Genomic DNA, 24444 nt, shown 5'->3' with positions numbered 1-24444 from the left:
CAGTGAATCATGCAAAACAACATGGAGATAAAAAAGAACGAAACACATGGGCGGCCAATGCTTACCAAGAAGGTGGACATGTCGGTTTTTGTAAGGACTTTGGTATATGAAGTGCGAACTGCAGCCCAGTCTGTTGCCGGTGGAACTGCTCGTTCCGTTGCCGCTGCACGGGCCGGAGCAGATGCAAGTGCAAGTGTTGGTGTAGGTGCCGAAGCCGCTGCTGCTGCCGGAGATGGTGCTCCTTGTAGAGCTGGTGCCGGTGTCAGAGCAGGTGCCGGTGTCGATGCCCGATCCTCCGGTAGATCAGCCTGATCCGCTGACGCGGTCGGTGCCCAATCCTCAGCTGGATCAGACTGAGCTGTTGCCGCTATCAGTGCTAGAGCAACTGCCGGTGCTCGATCCGTTGCTGAAGGTGTTACCGATGTGCGAGACAGCGGCGATCGTGTCTGGTCTGCTATGATCAGGTTTCTAACTTGACTAGGCTTCGTGACCATGATCCATTTTTTTCTTCATTTCTTTTAAATGCGAGAAGGACTAATTGTGGCGTTTTTGTTAAACCAAACTGCAGTTCATCATAGGGATTCAGCTTGTACTCAGACAACAGACTGATCCAATTTTTTCCAGTAATATAAGTGATGGACATTGCTTTCGTTACTGACACGACATAAGAAGTGAAACCTGCAAAAATAGCCATCGTAGAGCATACCAAACGGTTTATTCTGTGATGAATGTCACATGGCAAAACCTGCATCGTAAAATTGCAGGAAAAGAAAGAAAACATGACATTAAATCAGTAAGATTTAGAGAGTAAATCAATAAGATTTACTTGATGTGACACGAGTGAATCCTTACCAGGAAATCACTATGGTGAAGTACTAACAGAAGATTGATCGTCCAACTACGGGTGGCATGCAGGCCCCCCCCTACTCCCACAAGTAGGACAGTCCAAAGGTCGTGACAAATCGTATGGACCGAACATCCATGGGACTGGAAATCCTGGTGGGTGCGATAAACCCTGCAATGCATACAGATATTGGAGTGTAACCATAATTGATAAACCGTACTCACAAAAAAGATGATCTGGATACTTCAAAATATATAGACTGAATTGAGTGGACAGACATTAACATAGACCGTTCTCAGGACTTACCACACACCAAAAGCGGCAGTACTAATAAACAATATAGGGTTCACAAACACAAATCAAGTACTGAACAATAGTACTTACTACAGACAAGCAAAGTTGCACTAATTAAACTCTTCAGACTATTTCTTGCCACCGACCTACGGGATGAACCCCGCATAACTGACTAGGCCATGCACTTCATGAGAGATGTCTACATGCACCATCACCATCTTGTCAACCTTGGAGAACCTAACAGAGTGGTCTTTCCACTCATAAACATGATCATGAAGACATGCCACATCAAATTTGTTGGGAAGCATTACAAGAACCACACCCTTCGTAATCGAAGGCACAACCAGGAAATTGTTGTGGTAAAGTACAGCCTCGAGAACACGCCTGACAACAGTGCTACAGGAAAACACTACTTCTGGACACGTGGCGACAAGGACACAGCAGCTGGATAGTTTTGCAGTAGAACTCATCCTCAGGTCTTCCAGTTCACATGGCATGACTTTGAGAACTTCATCTCCACTGCGGACCTGGTTCTGATTCAAACAGAAACCATATTTTGTTACTACCTCGGTTCAGAAATATAAGATGATTTCGATATTATACTCCATATATGACTACATATACGCACAGAAATGAGTGAACAAAGACACTAGAACATGTCTTCAAAGGCATGAGAGCAGAGGATTACTTGCAATATCCATAACACAAGTTACTGAGGCAAATATACCCTCTTCAAAGGTAGCATTGATGTTCATAAAGTACTCTCTCCGTCCCAAAATTCTTGTCTTAGATTTGTCTAGATACAGATGTATCAAGTCACATTTTAGTATTAGATACATCCGTATCTAGACAAATCTAAGACAAGAAATTTGGGACAGAGGGAGTAGTTGAAAGTAATCTATAAGAAATCAGTGTCAACCTCTCGCATGTTTTGGTCAAAAGAGGAATTTAGAACCGTCATTTGGCACACAAAAATTACATGCAAGATCACCCAGAAAGTTGTACTACTAGTACTAGTACTGCGTGTTAGATGAAAAAACACGATCAAGATCGAGAAAAAGATCGTCAAGAAGAGATATTACCTGGACTTGCTTAATGAGGGATCCCGAAGAGGGGGGCTTGGACAGGGCGATGGCTTTGAGCTTGTATGCGGTAGTCTCGGCGGGGTGCTTGCGCTTCTTCGTACCATGAACCTCGACGGTTTTGGCCAGAGCCATAGACATCACTTCGGCCGGTGCTCCAGCGTCCATCAAGAAACTGTCAAATAGAAATAAAAGAAAAGAAACCATAATCACAAACCCAAAAGAAGAAAAGAGACGGAGTTATAGGATCAGTCTCGGGGTTGCAAGACCGGACCTTGGCCAGAATCAACACCATCGATGCGCTCACCTTTCCTTCTTTGGGTGAGAAGAACAATGGCAGAAGCAGGTCGGGGTTTTCTTGAAGAAACGAGGAACAAGATGAGGGAGAAGCAAGGGTTGGGTAGAGACGGAGCTGAGAGAGAAGAGTGAAATGATGGTTGCTTCGTCCGTCCAACTTACTGCTGGAAAGGAGGGGGTTTTGTGATTTGACGGCTCATTGGGCATTACTGTGGCGCTTCGGGTAGTCTACCGTCACTCTACCTTTGAGTAATTTAGTGCATGGCTGGTGGACCCCGATGCTGGCTGTCCCACACGTCGGCGAAAGTGAGTAATTTAGTGCATGGCTGGAGGAGGATCTGCATGGTAGAGTGTGTCCACTGTTTTTCTGAAGAAAAAAATGATTACAGCAAGCGTTTCCACTCTTACGACTGAGGAGTGCGAAATACGGCAGCCACTTGAACATACACAGTGCTCCTACTACTAGGCATGTGCAGTGGTTCATACGTCAGTACTACATAATCTTGTTGCTAGTGTAGTAAGATATGACGACAACAAATGATGTTGTGCGCATGCCAACTATATGAACAGTAATGTAGTAACATAGTACCGCTTTCTCGACTGTCCGGTCGAGAATGAACGGTGAGATCAATGTTAACAGAACTAGGTCTACAGCGCACGGAGAGTACGGTGCTACAGTACTCCATGAAACATGAACCATATGAAGCACGAATAGTGTCAGGCATGGTGTATGAAGGGTGCACGGGATGGGAGCAAAAGTTCCCTTCTCGACCCACTTGAGTGTTTGGCAGAGTGCATGAAGGGTGCATGAGTCCACACTAGTAGTTTAACACAAATACACGAAGAGGAAACAACTACTCCGTCTAGGTGTGTAAGTCATCTTACGTTGTGCACTGCGACCAAGGCGGAGAGGAAAACGAGAAAACTTAATGTCTTTTTGCTAATTAATAGCATTGCACGCAATGAACTAACCAATCCATGTCATGTTTATTAGTCTCAAGTCATTGAAAGCATGCATGGCCCACGTCTCTTATTGGTTGATATGTCACAAAACAAGAAACGGGGAGGGAGTTAATGTACCGTGCCTAAGTGTTTTGGGATTATTTGGTTTTCGTAAGGTGACTTACACACTATATTGAGATGAGAATGCAACCAAACACACCCACACGCTTTGTGCTACAGTGACTGATCTACACCGTCTGAGTTTGATCCAACTATCATGTTGCGCCGAGACAGGGATATGCCCATGCAGAGGGCGCCTAAACACCACTGAAGTCCCTCTACTTCTCGAGGGCACGACGTTGGTGATGCAGGGGGCGAAACGGCTGAAAGGCAATGCAATCTACGGGAAGGCGGAGGGAGCCAGCCGAGGAGCGGGGAATCTTTTGGTTTTCACCATGGTAAAACAACAGTCGACGACTTCTCACATCAGGGAGCAGTGGGTTTTACAGGCGGAGTCATCGTGACTAATTGCTGCCGCGCCTGCTCCCGCCAATCAAAAAATTAAAAATCCTGCCGCACTCAAACACCAGAGCAACGCCGCGGTGGATGTTTAAATTTACCTACCGGCAAGTAGATAAAAAAAGGGGTGAAAAAACAAATGTGGCGACGGCCTAGCTAATCGGTCGAACTAGCCCAACTAGCTAGCCACCATGCTTCACTGATGTACTCGGCGGGAAAAGTGGTCTTTCGTGATTTGACAACTCATTTATTTACTTGCTTCAGCGAAAACGCGCGGTAGGGCGTCCCACGTCAGGAAGAATATATGCGTGCATCACCCGGGAGGACCCCGAAACCGCGCGGTAGGGTGTGCCATGTCTCGGCACGGAGGAAAAATGTGCGTGTAAAAATTTACTGTATCAGACGTAGTACCTATGGTTCGACCTCGGGACCCAGCCAGTCGGTGGAATACACCCCACTAGCCACACAGCTTCATCATGCTAACATGGCACGGAGGATAGGTGTGGTTAGCTCCGTCTCGACCAGCCACAACGTCTCTTGTTCTAGGCGATTCTTCTATTTTCCAAGCCTTTTTTAGTTGTAATAACACCACGGCATGCTAGCGCCGCTCTTCATGTGTGCCCGTGCAAAGGTTAGATGATGGAGAGAAGAGAGAGATCGCAGACCTGGGACCCACCAGTAAGTGAGTCAACGGTCATGCACGTGTAGACGAGGCACTCCCTCTACTCTACTCAACGTAATACTGTATAAAATCAAGTTATGGGACAAAGCCAACAACCGTTGTTGTTTCAGGCTATCGACTTACGCTTTGTAGTCCAGGTTGCCAGTTCGAATCTCGTCTTTCAGATTTGTTAGTTTTAGGTCCAAATTTGATTAATGACAAGTGGGACCCCCGTGTGCTGTTCCGATATTTCAGTGTAGTATGGTTTTTTTGAACAAACACTTTGCGCGGTTAGACAAGTAGCGGCACAAGTTACATGTATTTTGCAAGTTTACGAACAAAAATGACAGCGGCATAGAATATCACATCCACCCCGCAGCTTAGATTCTATGGTGATACGAGTTTTTACACCGTTGGAAGTGAGATCCAATGGCTTGGGAGTAGTCTTTGTAATTATGTGCAATTTCCAAACTCTCCAAAGGTTTCTTTGCAAATAAAACATTCAGGCCTCGTGTGTGCCGCTGCATCTTGGATCCAACGGCTCCCTGTTGCTCATATTAGGTGCTCCCCGTAGCTTAATTACCCGCTACGGTGATATGAGCATCTAGATCGTATGATCAGTGATCATATGGCACATGCGTAGTACTTGTACTTTCTGCGCAATTCCCAAACTCTCTCAGCCATATATTGCAAAAACATTCAAACCTCCTACGGTGGGTCGTTAGATCTCCGTGAACTCGTATCACCATAGAATCTACGGTGCGGGAGCACCTCATATTCTCCCGTGCGAGAAAACATAAGGTTCTCTCGCAGCATGGATGCTACAGCGATACGAGCTTCGAGGTCGTTTGATCTGAGATCCAATGGCATCTGAGCAGTCTTTGTGCTTGTAAGTAGTGGCCGAACTCTTTGGGGGCTTTTCTGCAAAAAACCATTCGAACCACCGAGGAGGCGTTGGGTCACAAATCCAACGGCTCCGAAGAGCTTGTATCACCAAAGCATCTAAGGTGTGGTAGCACATGATATTCTTACATACAGGAGAATATGATGTCCTCCTTCATCTTAGATGCTACGGTGATACGAGCTTCGAGATCGTTGGATATGGGATCCAAGGGCATCTAAGTAGTTTTTGTACAAATTGTGTGCAATTCTCAAACTCATCAAGGTTTCCTGTAAAAATATTAAGACATCATGTGAGCTGCTATATCTCAGATCTACAAGCTCCAAGCAACTCGTATCGGCATATAGCATCTAAGGTATGGGGGTACATGATATTTTCCCGGGGAGGAGGGGTGGGGGGTGCACAACCAATCTGTGGTTGGGAGGGTGGGGACAAATATAATCTAAACAACCCTAAACAGAGCTTCACAATTTTATCTAAGGTCGAGGGGGTGACCCCCGACAATCATAGCTCCGCCTAATTAAACACAACATTTGCATGTACTGTAGTACTAGACTTAATATTCATGTTTCAGTTTCATGTTCGTTTTAAATATTGAATTGAGGACCATGCATGTCTTACATTTTACTCCCTTCGTTCCTAAATATTAGTCTTTTTAGAGATTTCAAGTGGACTGGCACATACAGATGTATATAGACATATTTTAGAGTGTAGATTCACTCATTTTGCTCCGTATGTAGTCGCTTGTTGAAATCTCTAAAAGACTAATATTTAGGAATAGAAGAAGTATTTTTGAATTCGTGTCATACATGCATGGTTTGGAAAAATAGATGCACTATACTTATTGGATTGTTGTTGTGTTTGTGTGTGTGTGTGTGTGTGTGTCTGTGGTCATATGCTTGATACATACAAAGTTTTCTCACCTCCATATTGTTCATCTTTTAAATTTGAATTTGCATTGAAAAACTTAGCAGGGATACCATGAAATGTGAAATCCACGTTGAGATCACTATATCACAAACTCACTCTAATTCAACAACCCGTCATAAATCAATTACCACGTTGAGATTAGTATTTGCAAGGAAAATACGGGCATTGTAATACACATAGATTTGTTCGGCAACTTAAAAGGTTCCTTTCGTATTCTTGAATGGTAGGACCCAACGGCGTACCAGCCAGACCTTGGCTCGTGTTGATCCTAAAAAATAATAAATAAAAAAAACCGGGCTCGTGTCCTTCTGGTGGCGTGCGTGGTACGCACATTAGGCAACCCCAACCAGTCGAGCCTCCGCGTTTCGAGTCGAAATATCTGGCGGCCAGAATTCCAGCCCTAGGAAATTCCCCTCATGTCCCCGGTCCATAATGACTACCGATGAACAACGGAGGGATGCTTTAGTAACTAGACAACGTTGTGTTAAAAAAAAGGAACTAGACAACGTTACCTACCGTGTCGAGCACGGTTCAATTCCCTCTGTCGCGGCTCGCCAAGGTCACCCGTCAACTGCATTGCCTAGTACTACTACTACTACACCAGGATGAGCACAGAATTGAGCCCGTTGTGTTCATGCCTAGTACTTGAGTTAATATACCAGGCAATGCACTGGTACGGAGGGATTATCCTTTTGCTCTGCATATATAACTTGTCTGAAGTCTAACTAAGCAAAATGTTTGACCAAATCCTTTCATAAGAAATACAACAGGACAGATGTATGACTTGAAAATTTATTGCATGATGCAGGTTATGATATTGTTTCAAATCCTGGATCTTAAATTTCAGAAAATCCAAAAGTGACCATAAATTCTTGAAACTGAGCATGGTCACGTGATATGGCCCAAATATTACTTAGTAATTTTTTTCTTCAATTTGAGACAAGCTGCTTATGACAAGTTGCACAAATGAAGAGCCAAGGTATTTTGGAACAAAGACCTGTCACATTAAGGCGAAAGTGTCGGGTGGTAGGTGCGACATATGCTAATGGGTGGCTTATCATTGTGGGAGCCAGTAAGACGTCGCCGGTGCCTGGAAACGGGATGAGGCGAAGACATGCTCGCCGGCTAATCTTACCCAGGTTCGGGGCTCTCCATGGAGATAACACCCCTAGTCCTGCTCTGCGGGGTCTCCGCATGATCACTAGATCAGAAAGAGTAGCTACAAGTGCTCCTTGAGCTGTCGGGTTCAAGGGAGAAGAAGAGCAAGTCTAGCTCTCGCTTCCCTCTCTATGTGGTGTGTGTGTAACTCTAAGAAGCCAACCCTTTGCATGGGTGCCCCGGGGGGTTTATATAGGCCTACCCCCCGGGGGTACAATTGTAATCCGGCTGGGCGCGGGTCCCAGTCATCAGCGTCTGTGCTCACCGGCTTCTCCGCCGGCCATTGGGGCCCGCCGACTGGTGGGTCCCGCCGTCTGCCGGCCTCTTGGCCGACAGGCCGGCCCCACCGCCTGGGGGTCTCGTCGGCGGCTGTTTACTGTAGCCTCGCCTATGATGACGAGGGCTTTGTCGAGGTAAGCGTGGCTATAGTGTGCCGCCTCGAGGGCTCTCACTTTAGCCTTACCTCGTCTTGTCTCCTTAATGCGGCACATGTTTCGAGGGAGGGGGTAGCCGGCTTCTGGGGGCCGGCTACGCCCTGGCCGACTTGGGGAGGTCGGGCCACCTTCGTGCCTCTCTCTGGCTAAAGGGGCCCGCCGCCCGCGGGCCATACTGGCGTCTGTCGCGGGTGACATTGAGGCCAGCATGGCTACAGTGCCGAGCCGGACGGGAGATGGCTGACCCGTACGGCGTCCTGTGGCCATGCCTGCCTTGGGATTCGGGGGTAGTGGGCCGCACTGTAGCCACACCCCGTCTTTTCACCGTTATGTGGGCGTAGTTTTGGTGGGTGCGGTCTTGGCCGGTTTCTTGGAGTCGGCGCTCTTCATGGCCGGCTCTTGGGATTCGGCGTTCTCCATGGCCGGCTTCCTGGAGTCAGCCATCTCGTAGTTATCTTGGGGGAGGTTTCTGAGGCTGGGTCGCCTTCTGGGAGTCAGCTCCTGGCGTAGCCGGCCGGGGGAAGGCGGCCCATTGCTTTGAATACTTGAAGGCTCAAGTGGCCTGATAATTTTTGAAGAGCCAGGGGTAGTCGGTTAGGCTACCCGTGGCCATTTACTCCGACAGTAGTCCCCGAAGCTGATTGAGCTTCGAGGTTGGGTGGGAGTCGAGAAGCTCGGTCAGCTTCCTATCTTGACGAGCCGGCAGCTGGGAGGCGGCTTCGGTTGGGTGCGCCGTCTTGGCGAATTTTTTTGGAGTCGGAGGGCGGGAGCCTGCCAGCGCGTGCACCGGGCCGCGGGCCGGCCACTTGCCGCCTGCGAACCACGTGGCATCCCTTGGCTAAAAAGCCTACCAGCCCACGCGCGCGACGGGACGTTGCCGCAGGTCGGGGGCCCGCCACGCCTACGCCCGGGCCCAGGCGCGGATTCTCTGCGGTCCAAAGCCGTCCACACGTCTTCCTGCGGCGGTTTCGGCACGCCTTTAGGGCGTAATAATCGCGAGGCGTGGGGGGAGTGGGTGCAGTTAATCCCACGTCTCACCCCACGCCCTGCCTTCTCGGCTTCACCGTGCGAAGCTATAAGTAGGGGGAGGGGGGAGAGCGGCAGGCGCTCGCACGCCCCTCCCCTCTCCGCCATCTTCTTGCTTCTGCTCTTTCTTGCGACAGCGCCTTGCCGCCGCACCGTTCCACCACTCGATCCTCCACCGCCGCGCTCATTCTCGCCAGCCCTACGCCACGATGCAGTTCCGCGGGGATTGAGACGGCTCCAACGTCCATGAGGATCACGTCGAGTTCCTCCGCAAGACGCGGCGGCTGCCCGGCGCGGACAAGGTGGAGGTCCGTCTTGCGCCGGCGAAGGAGATTACGCCGGAGCCGGAGGAAGGTGAGCGGGTAGTCTTCCGCTCGCATTTCTTGCGCGGCATCGGCTTGCCCGTGAGCGCCTTCTTCCACTCCTTTCTCGAGTTCTACCAACTCCAGCCGCACCACCTCACCCCGAACACGGTGGTGCTGCTGTCCGCCTTCGTCACCTTGTGCGAAGGCTACCTCGGCGTCCTCCCCACCCTCGAGCTCTGGGGGGAGTTCTTCCAGTCCAAGCTGGGCACCCGTATGCAGGGCGTGCCGGCTCAGAGTGGCGCCTTCGTCGCGATGCGGAGGGTGACTGCCGACAACCCCTTCCCTGTCATCACGCTGATCCAGTCGGTGAAGCTATGGCAGAAGTCATACTTCTACATGAAGAACGTCGCCCCGCAGGGCGATTACGTCAATCTGCCGGCTTACGTAGCCGGCCCTCCGGTAGGCAGGCGGCCCCAGTGGTCCTATCGGGCCGTGATGCTGACGCCGGCTCGAGCCGCAACTGTCGCCCGAGTGCGGGTGATGATCCAGTCGGAGGGCTTGTCGGGGCCCGAACTGCTGGCCGCCTTCGTCACGTGCCGGGTGATCCCGCTCCAGAGCCGCCCTCATCTGATCTGTCAGATGAGCGGCCAGCTCGATCTGAGTCGGATGTGCACCAAAGACATGCCGCACGACGAGGTAGCCTATATGGTGAACTACCTTGCGAACTGCAAGCTCTCCGCATAGTGGCAGTTCGGCAAGGAGCCATATTGCACGAGTCCATCCGCCGCCCACGGTATGTTCTCTTTTTCTCTTTCTCTTCTCTCAGTTTTGTCGCCGAGTTCCTTGCCGACTCTGACTAGTCGGCTTGTCTTGACAGAGCCCTCTTGTTCGTCCTGCAGGCGGGTCGGACGCGGAGCGCCGATTCGTCCCCGACTGGACGGAGCACGATCTGGGGGACCCCGACTTGGGGGCGGCCGCTATGGACGACAACACCGAGGCGGGCGGTGGCCAAGACGGCGGCGAGGCAGGCGGCTCCGGGCTTGGAGTCAACTTCGACGACCGGCCGGACGATGACGAGGCTGAAGTCGTCCCACGCAGCCAGCCGGCGCCTGGCCACGGCGCGGGTTCCTCCGCCGTGCCGCCTGCTCGGGGCGGCGGGTAAAAGCGTCGCGCCGCGTCGGGCTTGTTCAGCAGGTGGCCGAAGAAGCCCAGAGGCGGGGCAGCGGCGACCAGGCGGGAGGAGGCGGCCGCGAAGGTGGCCCGCTTCCGCAAGGCGGTGAAGCAGCCGCAGACAGTGTCGGCGTAAGTATATACTCCTTCGTGTATTCTTTTTTCTTTTCTCCGGTAGCTCCTGAGTCCTTGTCTTTTCTCCCAAAAAAACAGGGCTCCATTGTCGCTCGAGCGGGCTGCTGCCGCCTCCGTCGTTGGGACGCCGGGAGGATCTGGGAGCACTACTCGCCGCGTGGACTCCCGTGCCAATCTTCAGGCGGCGACGGAGCGGAACGCGCGGGATGCGCGGGAGGAGCGGGAGGCGGAGGCATTGAGGGCGGCTGCCGCCAAGGCGGCGCAGGAGGAGGAGGCGGCGAAGGCGCGCGCCGACGCCGTAGCCATGGCCCAAGCGGAGGCCGCGGCTGCGGTGATGGCGGAGGGGGCCTTGCTGGTCACCTGACTGCGCGTCGCGGCGCCTGGGGCCCCGGAGCCCCCGCCAGAAGAAGCCGGCGGTGACCAGCCGGGGCTGGAGAGGGAAGACGACATCGTCATCCTGGAAAGGGTGGCAGCACCGGCCCCGCCGACTGGGGCGGCTCAAGGCGGCCGGCCTGATCTGCCGCCTGCGCAATCGGCCAGGGGCGAGCCGGCCGCGAGGATTGATCTGGCGGTCCGGACGTCGTCGCGCCAGTGCACGGGGAAGGCCGCATCAGAGCCGCAGAAGGCTGCATCGGAGCCGCAGCCGGCCGCGGGCTCCAGCTCGTCGGCCCAGGATATGGAGGCGGCCAGCGCCACCTCGGGGTGGACGCCGGGCGGAGGGACGACCGTGATGAATGTGGCCACGCAGGATGTTCGGACCCGGCTCCAAGCCCAAGCTACGGCGCTGAGGAAATACAACGACGAGTTTCTTGCGACGCGGGCGGCCATCCGGGTTAGTCTTCTTATCTTGCTTTTTTGATCTTGGTTTCTTCCGTGGGGGCGCGTCAGCGCACCCACTGGGTGTAGTCCCCGAGTTTCGAGTCGGCTGCTGAGCAGGCGGCTTGGAACTTCTTAGCGGATCTAGTTTTGCTATTCTTGCTCTTACTTCGCTCTTCTGCCTGTCTTGCAGGATTACCACAATCTTCGCGCGGCTGCCTTCAACTCCCATGCTCGGGAGCTGACCCAGAAGACCGCCGACATATCTAAGAGCCGGGGTAAGTGCTTCGTCCCTTATCTCACGTGGGGGCGCGTCAGCGCACCCACTGGGTGTAGTCCCCGAGATTCGGGCCGACTGCTGAGCAGTCGGGTCGGATATTCCTTGACGACTTCTTCTTATTGCTTCTTCTTTCTCTGCCATCCCTGCAGCGGCCAACACCAGTCTAAGGGAGCAGCTGGGAGGGTCTTAGGCTCTTCGTGCCAAGGAGGCCGAGTTTGCCGCCTTGGTGCAGGAACGTGACCGCCTGGCCAAGAGGTTGGCCGACCAGGAGGAGAGCCACAAGGCGGCTCTGAAGGCGGTGCAGGACAGCGAAGCCGCCCTCCAGGCCGAGTATGAGACAGAGGCGGCAGGCTGGGCCGAAGCAAGGCAGACGCTGATCAATGGCTATGGCCAGATCGAAGATTTGGTTGACGGTAAGCCGCCTTCTTCTCCGTCCTTTCTTGCCGCCTGCCGCTTTTTGGCTCGTTTTCTGACTTGGTGTTTTCTCTTCTTTCTTGCACAGAGTACTTCCCTGGCTACTCTACCGTCGCCAACCAGATCATCGAGGCTCGCCGCGAGGCACGGAGGCAGGCTGGCGCCGAGATTGTACCAAATGCTAGCCGGTCACTAGAGGAGCAGCTCTTGGCGATCCAGGCCCGCCTTCAGCCGGCTCATCGACTGCTCCGCCGGCTTCAACGTGCCGGGGCGCAGGTGTTGGCCGCCCTCTGGCCTGGCGAAGTAGTTCCCCGCACCCCCAGTCGGACTGCCGACTGGCTGGAGGTGGCGGTCGGCCGCTTCGAAGCCTGGAAGGCTTCGGCGGCTCGGTCCGACGCCAGGCGGGCACTGGAGTTTGTCAAGGCCTGGTATCCCGGCCTGAGTCTGGACCAGCTGGCTACCTAGCGGCAGCAGGCCGACACGGAGCTGGAGCCGGCGCGGCCGGCTATCATCTGGCGGGCTTTGGCGGTCGCCGACTACACCGACACCAGCGCCTTTGCCCCTGAGGTAGATGACAACGGTGTTGCCCAGCCGGAGGAATGGTTCGGGCTGAACCCGGCAGACGGCGAAGACTCGGCGGAGGAGATCGACTCCAGCGACGAGGGCGAAGAGGAGGAGGAGGAGGAGGGTGAAGACGCCGGGCCGGATGGTGGAGCGGCCGGCCAGCCTCAGCTTGACCGTGCCTCCAGCAACACGGCACGCGCGGGTGCGCCGCCTGCCACCGGCGGTGATCAAGCCGAGACCCGCCAGCCGGCCACTCCTTCAGCCGGTGATGCCGTCTCAACCGTCCAACCCGGCTCCCACACCGCGCCTTTAGTCTAGTCTGCTATCTTTTATTTTCCTGTCTTGTCACTTTTGGAACAATATTCTGTTAAGTTTACACAATTCCACCCACTGGGGGTGTATTCGAACTATGTCGATTGCCGGCCTGTTGGGGGCTTTATATGTATATATGACTATGCAAGTGTTTGGCTTTTCCTTGTTCTTTGCCTTTCATCCTTCTGTTGTTTCCTTTGCCGCCCTCCCTTGGTTGCCGCCTCCCCAGTCAGGCAGTTGCTCTGCAATCTGTGGCTGGAGAAGTGCTTGGCCAATTGGGAGGGGCAAGTACTCTAGCTTTGTTGGATTATAGCGAAGTGTTTGGGAAGCCGGCCAGCCGGCTGTTCTGACAGCCGGCAAGCGTGGTTGGAGGCCGCCTTTTCGCTATATAAGTTCATTAGTCCTTAGCCGTTTTTTGTGTGGGCATCCTTTCTGCCTTGGCTCTTGCTAGTCGGACAGTCGGTTCTTCGAGCTGCGACTTTCAACAAGAGAGGACTCGGGAGCCGGCACACTACTTGTCTGACTTCAGGTAGAACTTTAATATAGCTTAAGGCGGTCAGTCCCCGGGCCGACTAGTCGAACCCGGTGCCAGACAGGAAATCAAATGTAATAATACATTCATGGATATGACACTCGTCACTCATAGATAAATGAAGGCAGTCCCCGAGTGCTCCTCGGGGGGCCTGTTGTTTCGTCCTTAATACAAAAGGGTAGCATGATACATACTGCTTTCAACTGTAAAATCTTCTCAGGAGGTTCGTGTTCCATGGTCGCTCCGACTCCTTGCCGGAGTCATCCCTCTTGCGTGCTCTTGGTTTTTGCGCGTCGATCAAGTAGTAGGAGTCGTTGCCTAGTGCCTTGCTGATGACGAAGGGGCCATCCCAGGGGGCCGAGAGCTTGTGCTGGCCGGCTGTTCGCTGGATCAGCCGAAGCACAAGGTCGCCCTCCTGGAAAGATCTTGGCTTGACCTTGCGGTTGTGGTAACGGCGCAACTGCTGCTGGTAGATGGCGGACCGGCTGAGTGCTAACAGCCGGCCTTCTTCCAGTAGGTCGACACCGTCTTCTCTTGCTTCCTTGGCCTCCGCCTCCATGTACATGGTGATCCGAGGCGATTCGAACTCGATGTCGGTTGGGATGACGGCCTCGGCACCATATACAAGGAAGAATGGAGTGAAGCCGGTTGACTTGTTGGGGGTAGTACGCAGACTCCAGAGGACAGCCGGCAGCTCATCGAGCCAGCAGCCGGCTGATCGCTCCAGTGGTACAACCAGTCGGGGCTTGATGCCGGAGAGGATGAGTCCATTTGCTCGCTCGACCTGGCCGTTTGACTGCGGGTGGGCAACGGACGCTAAGTCCAGTCGGATACCCTGTGTCGCGCAGAAACGTGCCAGTGCTCCTTTGGCAAAGTTTGTGCCGTTGTCGGTGATGATGCTGTGCGGTACGCCATACCGAGTAGTGATGTCGGTGATGAACGTCACGGCAGTCGGCCCGTTCAGCTTCTTGATCGGCTTCGCTTCGATCCACTTGGTGAACTTGTCCACGGCGACAAGCAGATGTGTCAAGCCGCCGCGGGCTGTCTTGAAAGGGCCCACCATGTCCAGTCCCCAGACGGCAAAGGGCCAGGTGAGGGGAATGGTCTTGAGTGCAGAAGCCGGCAGGTGTTGCTTGGAACTGAAAACTTGGCATCCTCGGCAGCTCTTGACTATCTCTTTGGCATCTTCCAAAGCAGTCGGCCAAAAGAAGCCGTGGCGGAAAGCTTTGGCCACAAGTGATCTTGAGGCTGCGTGGTGGCCGCATTCGCCTTGATGGATATCGTTGAGGATTGCCACTCCTTTTTCTGGCTCGACAGAGCGCTGGAAGACTCCAGTGATGCTGCGCTTGACAAGCTCTCTGTTGATTATTGCATATGCTCCGGCTCGTCGTTGCACTAGTCTTGCTGAGATCTCATCAGCCGGCAGCTCTCTGTTGACTAGGAACTTGAGGATGGGCTGGGCCCATGATGGACCTGTGACTTCTTCTTCTGTTAGTACTGCCACCATGACTCGGGTGGGTGGGTCGGGTGGCGTGGAATTGGAGTCGGCCACCGCTTCTTGTGTTGCTGCACTCCCCGGGCCGACTGCTGCAGTCCCCGGGCCGGGTTCTGAAGTCCCCGGGCCGGGTGCGACTACGGCAGTCCCCGGGCCAGTTGTCGAAGTCCCCGTGCCGCCTGCGGGGTTCCTCCAGTCGGATCCGGCTGCATCTGGCACAGGCGGTACAAAGATAGAGTCCGACTCTGGAGACGGCTTGATGGACGGCTTGAGGAGGCGCTGGAGGGAGACGCCGGTCGGTATAGCCTGTCGGGTGGAGCCGATCCATGCCAGGGCATCTGCTTGGTCGTTGTCGGCCCTTGGTACGTGAAGGAACTCGCACGCTTCAAAGTACCCGCTGATCTGCTGGACGAGGAATCGATAGCTCGCCTTGTTTGCATCCTTGGCATCCCAGTCGCCAGACGACTGCTGGACCACCAAGTCTGAGTCGCCATAACACAGGATCCGGCGTATGCCGAGTTCTTTGGCTAGCCGGAGCCCATGTATGAGCGCCTCGTACTCGGCCACGTTGTTGGAGGCGGCGAAGTGGATTTGCAGCGTGTATCTGAGTTTGTCGCCTTTGGGAGAGGTGAGGATGATGCCGGCTCCCAAGCCGGTGCGCATCTTGGACCCGTCGAAGTGCATCCGCCAATGGGTAGAGTCGGGAGCCAGCGGTAGGTACTGGGTCTCGGCCCAGTCGACGAGGAAGTCGGCCAATGCTTGGGACTTGATGGCGGTGCGGGGTTGGTAGAAGATTGTGTATGGTGCCAATGCAATGGCCCACTTAGCCACCCGGCCGGATGCATCCCGGCTGCCTATGATCTCGGCAAGCGGGGCGGTGCACACGACCGTGATGGGATGCTCTTGGAAGTAGGGCTTCAGCTTCTTGGCGGTGAAGTACACCCCATAGCACATCTTCTGGTAGTGCAGGTAGTTTTGCTTTGAGCTGGATAGTACTTCGCTTAGATAATACACTGGCCTTTGAACTAGCTGAGCTCGACCTTCTTCCGGGCGCTGGACCATGACAACTGTACTGACCACTCGGCTAGTCGCGGCAATGTAGAGGAGCATGGGCTCCTTCTCAGTCGGCGCCGCCAGGACAGGTGGAGTGGTCAGCATCTTCTTCAGCTCATGGAAGGCTTGGTCGGCTTGGTCATTCCACTCGAAGTGAGTGGACTTCTTCATGAGTCGGTACAGGGGGAGAGCCTTTTCTCCTAGCCGGCTGATAAAGCGGTTTAGGGAGTCCAAGCACCCGGTGAACTTCTGCACCTCTCGCAATTTGGTGGGAATCTCCATCCTCTCGATGGCCTTGATCTTCACAGGGTTGCACTCGATGTCGTGTTCGGAGACCAGAAAGCCTAACAGCTGGCCGGCTGGTACTCCGAACACACATTTCTCGGGGTTGAGCTTGATTTGGAATCGGCGCAAGTTGGCGAATGTTTCTTTGAGGTCCTCCAGCAGGGTGCCGCGCTTCTCTGTCTTCACCACAATGTCGTCTACGTAGACGTGGGTATTTCTGCCGAGTTGCTTGAGGAGGCATTTCTGCATGCAACGCTGAAAAGTGGCACCGGCATTCCTTAGGCTGAATGTCATAGTCAGGTAACAGAAAGCTCCGAATGGTGTGATGAAGGCAGTCTTCAGTCGGTCTGCTAGGTCCAACTTGATTTGATGGTACCCTGAGTAGGCATCCAAAAAACTCAACAGCTCGCATCCGGCTGTGGAGTCTATCACTTGGTCAATCCGTGGCAAAGCAAACGGATCCTTGGGGTAGGCCTTGTTGAGGCTGGTGTAGTCTATACACATACGCCACTTGTTATTCTTTTTCAAAACCAAAACTGGGTTGGCAAGCCACTCTGGAAAAAATACTTCCATAATAAAGCCAGCGGCGAGGAGCCTGGCTATCTCTTCTCCTACGATTCTTTGCTTCTCTTCTGACAGTCGGCGGAGGGGCTGCTTGACCGGATTCGCGTCGGTTCGGACGTGCAATTTGTGCTCGGCGAAATCCTTCGGGACACCCGGCATGTCCTTTGGGGACCATGCGAAGACGTCTCGATTCTCACGGAGGAAGTCGATGAGCTCGCCTTCCTATTTACTGTCAAGGTTTGCCCCAATGACAGCAAACCTTTCCGGATTCTCCAGGTCCAGAGGTATCTTCTTCGTCTCCTTGGCCGGCTGGAAGGAGCCCTGCGCATCATAATCTTTGGGGTTGGGGGACAAAGCCGGCTGCTTGCCGGCCATGGCCACAACCCGTTCCAACATCTTCTTCTCTTCTGCCACTATGAGGGACTCGGCTAGCCGACTGCTGGCCATGGCGCACTCGATGGACTTCTTGTAGTCGCCGGTTACGGTGATGATCCCCTTCGAGCTCGGCATCTTCATCTTTAGGTAGGTGTAGTGGGGCACAGCCATGAACTTGGCCAGAGCAGGTCGGCCAAGCAAAGCATGGTAGGGGCTCTCCAGATCCACTACCTCGAACCAGATCGCTTCTCGGCGAAAATGATCCTTGTCTCCGAAGAGAACATCCATCTTGATCTTGCCGATCGGGGAACAAGACAAGCCGGGCACGATGCCATGGAACACGGTCCGGCTTGGCATGAGCTGCTTCGCCTTGATGTTCAGCTTCTCCATGGTATCGCGGTACAGTATATTGATACTGCTTCCGCCATCAATGAGGACGCGGGAGAATCGGGAAGCTCGCCTCTCCGTCGCGAGGGTGACATCCAAGACTAGTGCATAGGAGCCAGGGGATGGCATCACCTCTGGGTGGTCAGCCTGGCTCCAGTTGATGGGCTTCTCGGACCAGTGCATGAACTCGGGAGCGCTAGAGGCGACTGCATTGACCTCTTGATGCTGACGGCGCCGACTATGCTTGTCTTCAACTTGGCTTGTGAAGACGACGTAGGCGGCGTGCTCTTCAGGGAACTCATCTTGAATGGCTCCGACTGCTGGCCGAGCCGCCGGCTGCTTGGGGGCTGGAGGCGACGGGCCGGGAGGCGGAGGCGGCACCAGCCCCTCGCCCTTGGAGATTCGCGTGAGCCAGTGGCACTTTCGGGTCGTGTGGTTGGACGGCTTCGCGCCGCTGTGGAACTTGCAGGGGGCGTCGAGAGTCTGCTCGTAGGAGAAAGCCGGCTGCCAAGCCGGCCTACCACCCTTCTTCTTGGGAGTGGTCCGTTCTTCGGATTGCTCATCTTCAACTGTGGCTACCTCCCGACTGGTGGAAGGCGGCAGAGGGGCCTTGCGCTTGTGGTCGTTCTGGTAGGGGCGCCGACTGGACTCGCTAGCCGGCGTCTTGGGAGCCGGAGCAAGCACCTTCCCAGAGGTGTCCACTGGGAGCTCGGTCTTCATCGAGGAGTCGGCGGTGGCGTACTTGTCCGCGATGATCAGCAGTTCGTCGAGGGTAGCCGGCTCGTTGCAGAGGAGCCGGACGCATAGGGAGAGCTGGCGAGGCTTGGGAGGCCGCTTGTACGTGCTGGTGAAGTTGCGGACAAAGACTTCCGTGAAGTCCAGCCAGCTGTTGACGCTGTATGGCTTGAGGCTGTTGATCCAGGTGCGCGCCGTGCCTTGCAGCATGAGGGGGACGTATTTCACGGCGACGCGTCTGTTGCCGTTGGCTATGCTGACCGCAGTAGAATAGTCGATGAGCCAATCTTCCGGCTTCACAGAGCCGTTGTACTTGGGCGTGTCTCTGAGGAGCGAGAACCCTTTGGGGAAGGGCTCGTCGCGGATGCGGGGGCCAAAGCATGGCGGGCCGACATCGTCTTCTTCTTCTAGCGCCAGGGATCGAGCTAGGCGGTCGATCCGGTGGCGGGCGTCGTTCTCGCCGACTCCTTTGCGGCGGCCTAGTCGGCCACCAAGAGTCAGATGCGTGACAGGCGGCGGGGTGGGATGTCTCTCCCCTCGAGGCGGGGGAGGAGGCGGATTTCCTTGGCGCTCCACCGCTCGAGGGCGGCCTTCCACGTCGCGCTCGGTGGTGATACGAGTCCGGCTGTGGCTAGCAGCCGGCTCCTTGTCTTTCTTCTTGCAGGTGCCGCTCGCAGTCGGCGACCGGGACGTCGCGGCATGCTCCCGGCGCGGGGGATGACTATCAGCGCGGGCGCCGGCTTCGTGGCGTTCTGCGGCCGCGTCGATCAGCTGCTGGATCCGCCTTGTCATGTATGGGAGCTCATCGGCTCCCAGCCCATTCAGCTATTCAGCGACCGCCTGAGTGGCTCGTAGATTCTCGAGCGGGGTGGCGTAAACGGGGCGATCTGCCCCCAGCATGCTGGCGATAGCCGCGCTGCGCTTCTGGACGAAGCCGGCTCGGCTCGGCCCGCTACGCGGCGGCGTACCGAAGGCGGCGCGGTCGACTTCGCGCTGGTGAGCCTCGGTGAGGCGTCTCATGGAGGCTATCTTCTGGCCTTCCGCGATGAGGGCGAGGCGGCGTGCCTCCAAGGTCTCGGCGTCGGCATCGGCCGGGATGGGGACGGATAAGTCGTGCATCGCCGCTTGCAGGGCGTCGTGGGCATTCTCGCCCGAGTTGGCGACGTGGCTGATGACCAACACTTCGGTGACAGCGCTGCTGCCGCTGTCAGCTCGAGGGAGAGGGTCGTCGAAGACCACCACGTCGGAGGGGTAGGCGTCGAGCGATGCCGTGTCGGAATCGACAAGCATTGGGTCGGTGGAGCCGACCGACTCCAAGTCTGCAGCAGGCTCGCTGGAGACGTGAAGTTGGTCGAGGAGGCTGACGAGGCGGCTCTTGGGGTAGTCCGTGCCTCCGTCGGACGCGGGCTCGTCGGAGATGCGGGCCTCGCCGAGAAGATCGGCGAGGCGGCTCACCGCGCAGGCGTCATCGACGCCTTGCAGCGCGTCGGGGCAAACGCCATCGGGCGCAGCAGGCTGGCTGCGCTCGCGGGGGAGAAAAAGGGTTCCCGTCCAGAACAGGTCTCTGGACGACGGTGCACCTGGCCCCATGGTGGGCGCCAAATGTCGGGTGGTAGGTGCGACATATGCCAACGGGTGGCTTATCATTGTGGGAGCCAGTAAGACGTCGCCGGTGCCTGGAAACGGGATGAGGCAAAGACATGCTCGCCGGCGAATCTTACCCAGGTTCGGGGCTCTCCGTGGAGATAACACCCCTAGTCCTGCTCTGCGGGGTCTCCGCATGATCACTAGATCAGAAAGAGTAGCTACAAGTGCTCCTTGAGCTGTCGGGTTCAAGGGAGAAGAAGAGCAAGTCTAGCTCTCGCTTCCCTCTCTATATGGTGTGTGTGTAACTCTAAGAAGCCAACCCTTTGCATGGGTGCCCCGGGGGGTTTATATAGGCCTACCCCCCGGGGGTACAATTGTAATCCGGCTGGGCGCAGGTCCCAGTCGTCAGCGTCTGTGCTCGCCGGCTTCTCCGCCAGCCATTGGGGCCCGCCGACTGGTGGGTCCCGCCGGCTGCCGGCCTCTTGGCCGACAGGCCGGCCCCACCGCCTGGGGGTCTCGTCGGCGGCTGTTTACTGTAGCCTCGCCTCTGATGACGAGGGCTTTGTCAAGGTAAGCGTGGCTACAGTGTGCCGCCTCGAGGGCTCTCACTGTAGCCTTACCTCGTCTTGTCTCCTTAATGCGGCACATGTTTCGAGGGAGGGGGGTAGCCGGCTTCTGGGGGCCGGCTACGCCCCTGGCCGACTGGGGGAGGCCGGGCCACCTTCGTGCCTCTCTCTGGCTAAAGGGGCCCGCCGCCCGCGGGCCATACTGGCGTCTGTCGCGGGTGACGTTGAGGCCAGCATGGCTACAGTGCCGAGCCGGACGGGAGATGGCTGACCCGTACGGCGTCCTGCGGCCATGCCTGCCTCGGGATTCGGGGGTAGTGGGCCGCACTGTAGCCACACCCCGTCTTGTCACCGTTATGTGGGCGTAGTTTTGGTGGGTGCCGTCTTGGCCGGCTTCTTGGAGTCGGCGCTCTTCATGGCCGGCTCTTGGGAGTCGGCGTTCTCCATGGCCGGCTTCCTGGAGTCGGCCATCTCGTAGTTATCTTGGGGGAGGTTTCTGAGGCTGGGTTGCCTTCTGAGAGTCGGCTCCTGGGGTAGCCGGCCGGGGGAAGGCGGCCCAATGCTTTGAATGCTTGAAGGCTCAAGTGGCCTAATAATTTTTGAAGAGCCAGGGGTAGTCGTTTAGGCTACCCGTGGCCATTTACTCCGACAGAAAGCTTTCACTATTGAAACCATGGGCGTTTACGTGCCGCTACGAGTCCGCTTCTCATCGGCAGGTGCCGTCCGAGCAAGCGTGTGAGTCGACGGGAGGCGTGCGAGCAGACCGCTGTGCCGGCTGACAGGGAGGCTTGCAAGCAGACCGCTGTGCATGCTTACCGGGAGGCGAGTCCTTTGACCAGGCTCCGCCGCCCACCTTCGTCCCAACTGCTCCCACTTTTAATGTTTCCGGCGCCGCAGTTTAAAATCAACCCCGCACTACCCGATATCGCTACAATCTTTTCTCTTCCTCTCCGATTCTCCTGTCGTCTACCTCCAACCAGCCTGACCTAAACGTACGCCATGCCGCATCACGATGGTCTGCCCTTAGTCTTCCAGTTTCCTGAGGAAGACACCCAGCCGGAGTCTCAAGAACATAAGGCGCTTTGGGACGAGCTTGAACTGGCCTTGCGGGAAGACGCCGCGCCTGTCCCCGCTCCCGTTCCGGCTCCCGTCGCCCTGACTGCGCCAGCGCCCATCCCAGTGGCATTGATGGGCTGGGAGCCGCACATTGTCGCGAGCTTGATGCCATGGGGTTCCACGAGGTCCCCGCCGACTTTCACGCGCCCGTGCACCTGCCAGGGCATGCGCCTTCGCGTCCACTGACGCGCACGCCCGTGCAAGTGCCCGTGCACCTGCCAGTGCATGCGCCTGCACGTGCACTGACGTGCGTGCCTGTGCCGGAGCCCGTGCACACGAATGTCTCCGCCGCGCTATTGATAGCGCCTGTCCCCGCGCGGGTGCCAGTGCCCCCCTCAGCGACATGGATGGCCGCCGTCGACCGCTTCCTTGCACCAACGCCAGTTGTCTCATCCCGCCAGTTGACTCGCTCCTGGAGACCGAAGTCCAGAACATTGTGGCCTTCCTTGAAGCTAGGGCCGACGTCCAGGAGTACGCCAACAACGGCGCAAGACGCCGCCTTCACCGTCGGTCAGTGGCCCGACGACACAGAGAGCACGGAAGAGGAGCCGCTTCCCACCGCAAGACACCCCCGCCGCCGCCGCGTAATCTAAATATCCCATGAAAAACGTTTGGATTGCCATGCTTAAAATCCGAACGTTTATCATTTCCGTTTATTTTAGATCGATCGTCGTATAATTTAAAGTTGGAGTCAGACTAAATGAAATCTATGGTTTGATCGATTGAATGTTCTGCTAGAGCTGTATCAAATTAAATATAAAACGTCATCAAGCCACATGTATTCCTTGTCATCCAACGACCTAGACTGCTTCAATGTCGAGCGCTCAACACGTTTAGCGTGCAGTTAATTTCATGCCAAAAATAGTGCTAATCACATAATAACACGCAAATAATATCCAACTTAATATTCGCATGCACTTAATATACTTCCAAATTAACGTGCATTGCACGTACACACTGACTAATGCTGCTAGCACGTGAAACTGGTGCCGTAACTTATGAATGCGTCCAGATATGGTCAACGGCAACATCGCCCACGAGTTCTTCGTGTTTGCCCGTGCGTCTAAACGCAGAAGGGGAGGAGAGAGAGAGAGCACACATGGAACCCACCAGTAAGTGAAGGCGAATAGTACTAAACATAATATTACATGTTATCAATTAAATAGGCTGTGCTAATATAAAAAACATTATGTGAACAAAGGGAGGTACAACAAACATTGCTCTTCTACGTATGTTGCCTATTGACGTGCGGCTTGAAGGCCCTGCTCACATGTTCGATCCTCGTCCTTTATTTTTTAATTTGTATATGGGTCCAAATTTGTTTCATGACATGTGGGCCCCTCGGTGTGTAGTTTGTAGCACTTTAATTTGTGGGTCCAAATTTGTTCCATTCCAAGTGGACCATTGGTGTGTAGTTTTGTAGCTTATTTATAATAATTAAAGAGAACAATGGAGTTTTTTGCAATAATACCATGATGCGATGTTGAAGGCGAGAAAGGACGTGCGAGAGAGCGATGACCGAGCCAGAGGGAAATCAAATAGGGGAGTTGCGGGGGTTGCAACGTTGTTTCGAGTAGTTGTGGGCCGAATGCTACGAAAATATAATATAAACCGATCAGAATAAATGCCTACACAAATTAATCCAAGGTTGGAGTGCCCCTCGCAATGTAAATAGCTCCGGCTTTGCGAGGGATGGAGAGGTAGCTTCAATGTGTGGAAGATACGGCATGAGAAAGCGAGGTCAATCGAGAGACATATAGATAGAGAGACAAAGTGAGTGTGGTACGACATTCATGGAACAAATATATATGCTCTGGAGAGATATTGTCCGATTGAGCTTTTGCCAATGGTGAGGGCTGTAAGATAGAGCTTGAGAGATGATCCAGTCACAGACGTGTAGAAATATTTTGTGCGTGGGAGGAAGCAAGGTCGATCGATCACATAGGGTCATCGTGCGATCGAAAGAGTGAGACGGGTTGGAGAGAGAGAGACCTAGATAGACAATGTGCGTGAGAGAGTATACAATGTGAATAAGTCGAATTGGGTTCAAACATGGTGATATATCGTTTTTGTCCGAGAAAGAGCGAGGTCAATCGAGACATACAAAGAGAGAGAGAGGGAGAGAGAGAGGGTGAGAGAGACAGAGAGAGAGAGAGAGCGTGGCCCGCCACGAGGTCGAAAGAGTGGGGGCGGCTTCGATGGACTGACCTAGATAGACAATCTGTGTGAGAGAATATAGAGTGTGTCGATCGAGGCCCGAACAGGGAGATGTATCATTTGTGTGTGAAAGAAAACAAGGTTAAACGAGACTCAGATAAAGAGAGCGAGATTGAGCGAGTGGGGACTGCCATGCGGAAGAAAGAGTGAGACAGTCTCGAGGGAGTGACCTAGATAGACAACATGCGTGCATGCACACGAGAGGTTGGGGGGCTAGATAGGCAATGCATGTATTTAGCGCGAGAGGGTGAGAGGGAGAGGGAGAGAGAGAGAGAGAGCTCGGCATGGGGTGCAATGGCGGGTGTGTGAGGTAAATACATTTCGTAACAGAGTGGAAAAAGGGGGTTGTGTAGTTGAGAGAGTTAGAGATCGAAACAAGGAGAGAAAGAATGGATGTGTGTTGGAAACCGATAGCTTCCTAAGGTGGTTAGGAGAGGAAGATTGATCG

Source organism: Triticum aestivum, unplaced genomic scaffold (assembly GCF_018294505.1).
Source record: "Triticum aestivum cultivar Chinese Spring unplaced genomic scaffold, IWGSC CS RefSeq v2.1 scaffold27977, whole genome shotgun sequence".
NCBI classification, from domain to species: domain Eukaryota; kingdom Viridiplantae; phylum Streptophyta; class Magnoliopsida; order Poales; family Poaceae; genus Triticum; species Triticum aestivum.
Note: the sequence above shows the minus strand (reverse complement) of the source record.